The sequence below is a fragment of the Patella vulgata genome, chromosome 2, assembly GCF_932274485.2.
Source record: "Patella vulgata chromosome 2, xgPatVulg1.2, whole genome shotgun sequence".
NCBI classification, from domain to species: domain Eukaryota; kingdom Metazoa; phylum Mollusca; class Gastropoda; family Patellidae; genus Patella; species Patella vulgata.
Genome location: NC_065880.2, coordinates 83,799,361 through 83,807,944, shown reverse-complemented (window position 1 = coordinate 83,807,944; position 8,584 = coordinate 83,799,361). Strand labels below are relative to the sequence as shown.

The 8,584-nt window shown below is 40.1% G+C and overlaps 1 long non-coding RNA gene across 1 annotated transcript; it reads left to right on the top strand.

The window, feature by feature from the left end:
• The first annotated feature begins 212 nt into the window (after positions 1–212).
• Positions 213–2,990, top strand: LOC126812188 (uncharacterized). The gene is made up of 3 exons (XR_007675857.2): positions 213–396; positions 1,336–1,524; positions 2,336–2,990. It is a non-coding gene; the product is annotated as an uncharacterized LOC126812188 (long non-coding RNA).
• Positions 2,991–8,584: the final 5,594 nt, after the last annotated feature.

Genomic DNA, 8,584 nt, shown 5'->3' with positions numbered 1-8,584 from the left:
ATACTTCACAATATTTAGATTTCATTTCTCCAATGAACGAAACACGTTTGTGTCATTGGTAAACAGAGGTCGAAGTAATCCCACTAACAATGTTCATCATACATGTAATGGTTTTCATGGTACATTTACATATGTTTGGAGTTTCTAGTCAGTGTACCAGAGCATTTAAGATGATTCCGTTTAAAAACCGTCTTGTGAGTAATTATTTAAGTCAGCTTCTGAATTTATCAGTTCAAGATTGTGGAGAACAATGTGCCAGAACGCCCAATTGTGATTCCTTTTCTTATCAACCCAAGACGAACCCCAGGGAATGTTATTTGTATCGGAAGAGAGTTTGGGCAGGACAGACACCTGCGGTTAATAGAGAAGGCTTGGTGACGTATTGGCGGTTAGCAGGTAATTCCCTTTATATACAAACTAAGTAACATAGGGTATTTAGAACATTTATTCCATAACTTGGACATCTGTGTCTCCATTGTGTTAACCAAGCACTAACTTATACCGATTCCTTCATTTCGTTCATATTTTTCTAGAAGTATGGCAGAAAATATGTATGAAATAGTGATCACAAATTGAGCTTTAAGAAATGATATTTGTGCTTACAGACAATTTTTCTGTATTCAAAAATGCCTCTAGCTCTAACCCCTAATTGGTCTTAACCTCTCTAGAACATCGGATAGTTTAAAAATTAAATCGATTAGAACTCTAATAAATCGAGACTTTGTTTATTATCGTAACAATGGTACTTGATAATCGACGCTATCTTGTCAAAAATTCAAACACATAACTTCGCTCAGAAAAAAAGCAATTGGACTGAAATTTTAGATATATTCAATTTGTATTATCTATTTTTAAACCATTAAAGCAAGAACGGTCGGATATAATATATCTTTAAGACCTAAAATAGGGAGCCACGGTGGCTAGGTGGTAAGATGCTGGCTCGCTAGTCTGGAGGTCGCGTGTTCGATCCCTGCATTAGCCGAGAAAGTTCACCGGGATTTTCCCTGTCAGTCGTGCAGGATGGAGGGCCTGACAAGGACAGCTATTTAGTCGTTTGGATGGCACGTATACATTGACATGTACGTGTATATATTGGCATGCACTTGAACGATCCCTTGGCAGTTGGAATTCGATAGGTAGGTCATTGTGCCGCTGGCCGGGCAAAATATCCACTATAATACACTGTATGGCGTAGGCCCGTCTTCCTTAGCCCAGTTGGACGTTAAACCCCATTTCATTTCATCTAAAATAGAACACGTAAACAAAACTATAAGTTGACCATAACACTTCCGAGTGAATTAGCCCAATGTTTCAAGATCAACATTAATATTTCAGACCGCTGTCCATCAGAATACATTTTGAATACAACCTACAATATATGTTTCAAGGCCTATATTGATGCCACTGACGCGGCGATATGGAACAAAGCTATGACACAATGTGAAAACGATGGCGGATATCTCTTTATTGGAAATTCTAAGAGCAGATTACTAATGGTGTCCGATTTTGTCCAGAATTTAACAGGTTTCATATTTTGTTTTAATGATCAAATTTGTTTTGTAAGGTGACTAGGGTTAGGGTTAGGGTTGAAAATGTTACGTTTATGGAAATAGCAAGGGCTAAATCTATTTATATAGATATAAATAAGGCTAGGGCACGTGATTGTTGGCGATATTGTAGGTTAGGGTTAGGGTAAGCATTGGGGCTAGGTCCAGGGTTAGGGTTAAGGTAAGCATTGGGGCTAGGTCCAGGGTTAGGATTAGTGCTAGCCCTGTTTACATCTTGTGACCTATGACGAAACATTGAGCTGACCTTATCATTTAGCACTAACCACTAGCCAGTGTCGAGGAATAATTTATTGCACTATCCTCACATAAAGCGCATAATTCTCAACACACATACGTCTATGTGAATACGTAATTTTATTACAACTAGTGAAGATTGGACAACGAAGATCGTTACCGGACTGGGGTTTTTTTTACAATTTTGAAGTATGCTTATTCTGGTATAAAAAAAAAGTTTTATAAAATTACTTAATTATGCGATAATATTTCGTATTTATTTCAATGAGAATTCTATTATAAGGTCTGTAATTGTGTCAACTGTCGTGGTTTCGAAACCCCGACTGTACGTGACAAGGAGTAGGCAGGCACACGGTCATTCACCAAGTGCACAGGTTAGGGTTATGTGAAAAGAATATGGAGGGGGCGTCCATTACAGTATATTAGTATCTTATACCAGTAGATGGAAGGGATAGTATGGTCGCCTCTCTGTCTTGTATCTTGGCTCTGAACACGACGATTTCCGCCTACTTTGTGTTATTTTTTTATTATAGTGTACAGTCGCTTGACGTATTTTGGTGGAACTGATTTATACGTAGAAGGAACATGGGAATGGTTGGATGGCTCTACTGCATTTTATTGGCGTACAGGTGAACCTCATGGTGCCGGAGAGCATTGTAGTACAGTATTGACACATAACCCAGTTGGGGGATTTGGTGACGTAATGTGTGATCGCGTCAACGGTTTCCTGTGTGAGATACCCATATAGATGTGCGTGGTTTTCTTTTTAGGCCTCGAAAAGTAAATGAAGAGTCCAGGGGAAGAACGATCTAAGTTTTGGACGAGAATGCTTGACGCGAACAAAACAACGCGTGGGTTTAATTACAACTTCAAATGATGTTTAATATGAACCATAATTACCAGTTTAACAACTGACTTCCACTTTTCAACACAATTATGGTCAAATAAAGGGTACGATGGACGTATTAGTAGGGAGGCCATCTCAGAAGGGCCCTGGTTCGATGTGACTGATCGTTTTTACCCGAGTGAAATAGATTGTTCCACAGAAAGCTTATACATTTTGCTACCAGATGGCGCCATTAACTGGGGTTTCTTGAAAACGTGACTTAGATCGTTCTTCCCCGGAGCTCTTCATATATTAAAGGCCGGATGATGTTCCAATGGAACTGAAAGGGCTAGCCGCATAATACTGTGTTTCTTTCTTCAATATTTTAATTTTCAGGTGTAGGTACATATATCCAAACATATTAGCACAGCCGTAAAGATACACCGCTTTGTTTCACGGTAAATGATAAAAACGTTAAAAGGGTGCCGACTCGAACTGATTTCAACACTTTCTGTTCCAGAGTCCCCCCCCCCCACACACACACACACACCTGTGCCAACAACCTTGTAAATACCATAGAGACTACATTTTTTTAACGATTATTTTTTCAAATTTGACTGTAGGCATTGCGATCAAGTGAGGTCGACCACTACTAGCACCCACCCCTCCTCCCCAACCCAGCTGTCTCGCTTTTCAAAGCTGATGTGAAGCATCGTGGTTATGACTGGTCGGATCCTAAAGCATCGCGGTCATGAGACCCCCCACCCCAAACAGATACACACAAATGACTGTTGCAGGAATTCGGGGAAGCGTATGGGAAAACGGGTAACACTACTGTTCTTACCATTGCACACGTGACAACAGTAATAATAAGACTAAATTATTGTGGCGAGATGTAAATCCCACTTTTATATCTCATCCCACCACCTGGACATATAATACCCACAGTGGGCGTTCTAATCGACCTAACAGTATATTATTGATAAGGGGGTCGCGTGTTCGATCTTTACATTGGCCGAGAAAGTTCATCGGGACGCAGGGCCTGACAAGGAAATCTGTCTAGTTATTCGGATGAAACGAAACCCAAGGTCACGTGTATACATTGGCGTGCACGTAAAAGATCCCTCGGCAGTTGGAATTCGATATAAGAGTAGACCATAGTGCCGCTGTCCATCTTCATCAACCCAGTCGGAGCAGAACAGTAGGATGTTAAACCTCATTTCATTTCATTTTTTATTATTGATGAAATATGAAAAATGTTTTTGTAAGATATTTTCTTCTCGCTCTGATGGTCATGTGTAGAACAATAATCTATCCACGCTTCAAAGACATTTAAAAAGTTCACAAGCTTTTGTAGTACTTATTTATCCAGTATTCCAGAGAACCTTCTTTTGTTTGTTTTTTTTGCTAAAGAGAAGTACTGTCCCTAGGGGAAATCTATCCACGCTTCAAAAGACATTTAAAATGTTCACAAGCTTTTGTAGTACTATTGTATTAAATAAATGGTTTTGGAAGAGAGGAGGTTTATTGCGTTTTAAAAGAAAGCGTTGATTTTCATATTGTGCATTTTCTATAATTGTATTGTATTATAAAGTGCCACCTGAATACATTGTACAAGAGGTTCTATTGTTTTATGATAATTTCGTTCCATTCCGCCATTTTTTATATGGTTATGCATCTATTATTGTATTGTATTGTAAAGTAGGCTTTATAGAAACACTAATAATTCATTGCGTTATGGCAACATGGTATGCATCCATTATTGCATTGTTTTGAGGGGATCACGTGGCTAAGTGGCTAAGTGGGTAAGACGCTAGCTCGCTAGCCTGGAGGTCGGGTGTTCGATCCCTGCATTGGCTGAGAAAGTCCCCCCCCCCCCTTTGTCAGTGATGCAGGACGGAGGGTCTGATAAGGACAGCTGTCTAGTCCTTCGGATGATACGAAAAACCGAGAACCCGTATATATATTGGAATGCACGTAAAAGATCCCCTTGCAGTTGGTATTCGATATAAGAGTAGGCCGTAGTGCCGCTGTCCGGGCAAAATTTCCCTCATAGGACGTTAAACCCCATTTCATTTCATTTGCATTGTCTTGTTAATGCTAGGTACCCACTGTCACGATTCGCGCTACGATTGAAATTGTGATTTTAATCGTGGAGTAATCGTGGTGATCCTATCAAGTCTTATCAAATATTGAGGTCAGTCGTAGCAATCGTGTTGATCGTATCGAAACGTATCCGAACGTATCTGCACGTACCAGATCGTGGATTCAATAGGAACAATCCTATCCTAACGCATCGGACAACAGTGGAAACCTAGTATTAGCGACACACAGCCACTAAATGGTAATGTCTGCCATTGAGTTACGTGACAAGAGGTAGGATCACATGCCTAACCTCGTGGATTTTCCCAAGTTTTGCACCACTGCTAAAGACCCCTAGGTACAGACAGATTGTTAATACAAAACTCTCCGGCTCCGGGTCCCCCGGCTTCCTCCAACTGCTAAAGACCCCTACGTGCAACCGAATTATTGAAGTAAAATTGAATCATGTGTTAGTGCCGAAATGACTCTCTCTCTCTCTCCCCTCTCTCTCTCTCTCTCTCTCTCCGTCTTAATCAACACTAAATATAAATTGCAACAATTGTATTGTATTTAAAGTAAAGTGATATTATGTAAGCATGGTAATAATTGCACTTTTTAGATAATAATAATATGTACATGGAACAATAGTAACACACATCTTACAAGTCACGTTGAACATAGTGACATACATTTCACATGTCACATGGAAGATAGTAACATACATTCGCAAGTCACATGGAACATAGCGACATACATTTCACAAGTCACATAGAACATAGCGACATACATTTCACAAGTCACATAGAACATAGCGACATACATTTCACAAGTCACGTTGAACATAGCCACACACATTTCACATGTCACATGGAAGATAGTAACATACATTCGCAAGTCACATGGAACATCGTAGCATACGTTTCACAAGTCACATGGAACATGGCGACATACATTTCACATGTCACATGGAACATAGCGACATACATTTCGTAAGTCAAGTCACATGGAGTATAGTAACATACATTTCGCAAATCACATGGAGCATAGTAACATACATTCCGCATGTCACATCTAACAGTAACGTGGTTTTACAAGTCACATAGAACATAGTAACATCGTGTCACAAATCACATGAATCAGGTTTGTGTACGTTTCACAAGTCACGTGGTAGATATCGTGTGAAGGGGAGTGGCGTTGTTCACAAATTACATCATCGGCAACAAGTCACGTGGGAGATATCACGTAAAGGGGAGCAGTAATGGCCCCATTATACCATCGGTAACATGTCTTCTCTATAATTCTGGCAATCTCTTTTGGTTTGTTGTATTTTGTTCTCCAGCTAGTTGGAAGGCCTTAACGAAGTTGTTATATCACAAAACGCCAGTCCATTTCACAAATGGAAGTTCGAGTCATAAAACGTCAGTAATTATCACAAATGGAAGTTCGGGTCATAAAACACCAGTCCATATCACAAATGGAAGTTCGAGTCACAAAACGCAAATCCGTATCACACGTGGAAGTTCGCGTCACAAAACGCCTGTCGATATCACAAATGGCAGACACAAAACACCAGTGGATATTAGCCTACAACTGATTGTTCCAGTCACAAAACGCCAGTCCATATAATGGTTGTTTCAGTCACAAAACGCCAGTCCATATCACAAGTGGTAGTTCAAGTCAAAAAACACCAGTCGATATCACAAATGTAAGTGAGAGTTATGTCCCCCATCACGTGAACGGTCTGAATTTTGGTCGTGGTAAACCGGTAAACACCGACAGGTCATCAGAATTCAGTGATCCACTTCGATCAGAATATGTAGCAGCACTGACCCCACTGAAGCCTCTCGTCAACGCTGGTCGGAAAAACTCCTGAAAATTATTATTTAAAATACACCACAGAATATTACTACATGTTAAGTCTTGCATTTTAAAATTGGACAATCTCGATGAACGAACCAGAGATCTTTATTTTGAATTGTGACATGGTATTTTTAATTTGCTCATGCAAGAGTATATTATACGGAACTCGGTTTTTATTTCATTATCGTGACTAGGCCTGCAAAACTGACACGGGAAAACCACACTCGAAAATCCCGAGGAAATGAAATGAAATGAAATGGGGTTTAACGTCCTACTGGACTAATGAAGACGGGCATATGCCATGCAGGGTGCTATGAGGGAAATTTCGCCCGTACAGCGGCACTAAGGCCTACACTTATATTGAATTCCAACTGCCAAGGGATCTTTTACGTGCACGCCAATGTGTACATGGGACCTCGGTTTTCGTTTCCATCCGAATGACTAGACAGCTATTCTTGTCAGGCCCTGCGTCCTACAACACTGACAAGGAGAAAACACGCCGGAAAATCGCGATGAACATTCTCGGCCAACACCGGGAGCGAACCCGCGACCTCTAGGCTAGCCAGCCAGCGTCTTACCCACTTAATCACTGCGGCTCCCAAATCCCGAGGATTAAATCCATGACTTCCATACTGACAGAGCCATCGTGGCACCAACGTAAAAGAAGAAAGTGTTGTGTATGTACCTGGTTTAATTCGTGTTTAGTAAAATTTGTTTGGGGCATTATAGGGGTTGGATCGTCTCCCCCTGACAATGTTGAATACCCTTCACTGATTTCAGGACACGTGTCTAAATAGCCCGGTTGGGGGCGTGGGTAGTTTACACCACCATATCGAAGTCTTTCTATTGGTCGCTTTCTGGGGAAATCTGAAATATTAATTTATTTGTTAAATTATATTGGAGTGTGTTTATTTAGTTATAGAGTTATAGCGTGAGAGAGTGAGAGAGAGAGAGAGAGAGAGAGAGAGAGAGTTTAACGTCCACTCGACACAAACTAGGTCATTTCGGGACTAACACATGGTTCAATTTTATTTCAATAATCCGCTTGCGCGTAGGGGTCTTTAGCAGAGGGAGGAAACCGGACAATCTGATTAAAATACAGATCGATATTTTATATTTCGTTTTTTTTATACTTTCGATAGCCTCTACTATATGAAGATCTGGCCAGTTGTAGTGGGAGGTCGCGTCAGAGGTCATACTAGTAGTTTTTGACCCTATGACGTCAGACATTTGATTAATCAATCAGCGTTGATGTTTTTAGTGGTTACCCACCGATCCGTGCAACTCACGCCAAAGACTCGCTGTAACAGACCGTTACATTGGCTAATCACTCACATCATCCAGAACGTGCGTTATATAATAACTCTTCCAGATAGAAGTGTAGTAAAGACAAGTAAAATAAAATTTTGAACTATAAAAAACGAAACGAAATAGGATCTGTGTTTTAATCAGATTGGTATTGGGTGTTATATAGAAATGTTGCTTACCATCCATCACATATTGGGTAATCTCAAAACCACGCTGTAATAATCAAACATATACAAATAATAATTAGTACATATTTATATATATTTATATTTATTTGTGTATTTATTCATTTATTGGAAATAAAAACAACTAATAAACAAGTTAATTAACTTTTTTTATGAAGAAAGCAAAGGGGGTGGGGGGGTAAATATCTTCGTTGTTTTCGAAAATCTGATAAATCGAGAGTTTGGTCAGATTATGGTATGGATGTGTTGTTTATGTTCATTCAGAGAGATGAAATTGAAATGAATTGGAATTGGATTTAACGTCCTACTTTTCTGCACCGACTGTGCTAATGAAGACGGGCATACGCCATGCAGTATGCCATGAGGGAAATTTTGCCCAGACTTACAGCGAATTCCAACTGCCAAGGGCCCTTTTACTTGCACGCCAATGTGTACACGGGACCTCGGTAGTTCGTCCATTCTGAACGACTAGACAGCTGTCCTTGTCAGGCCCTCCGTATATAAATTTATTTAACTTACGT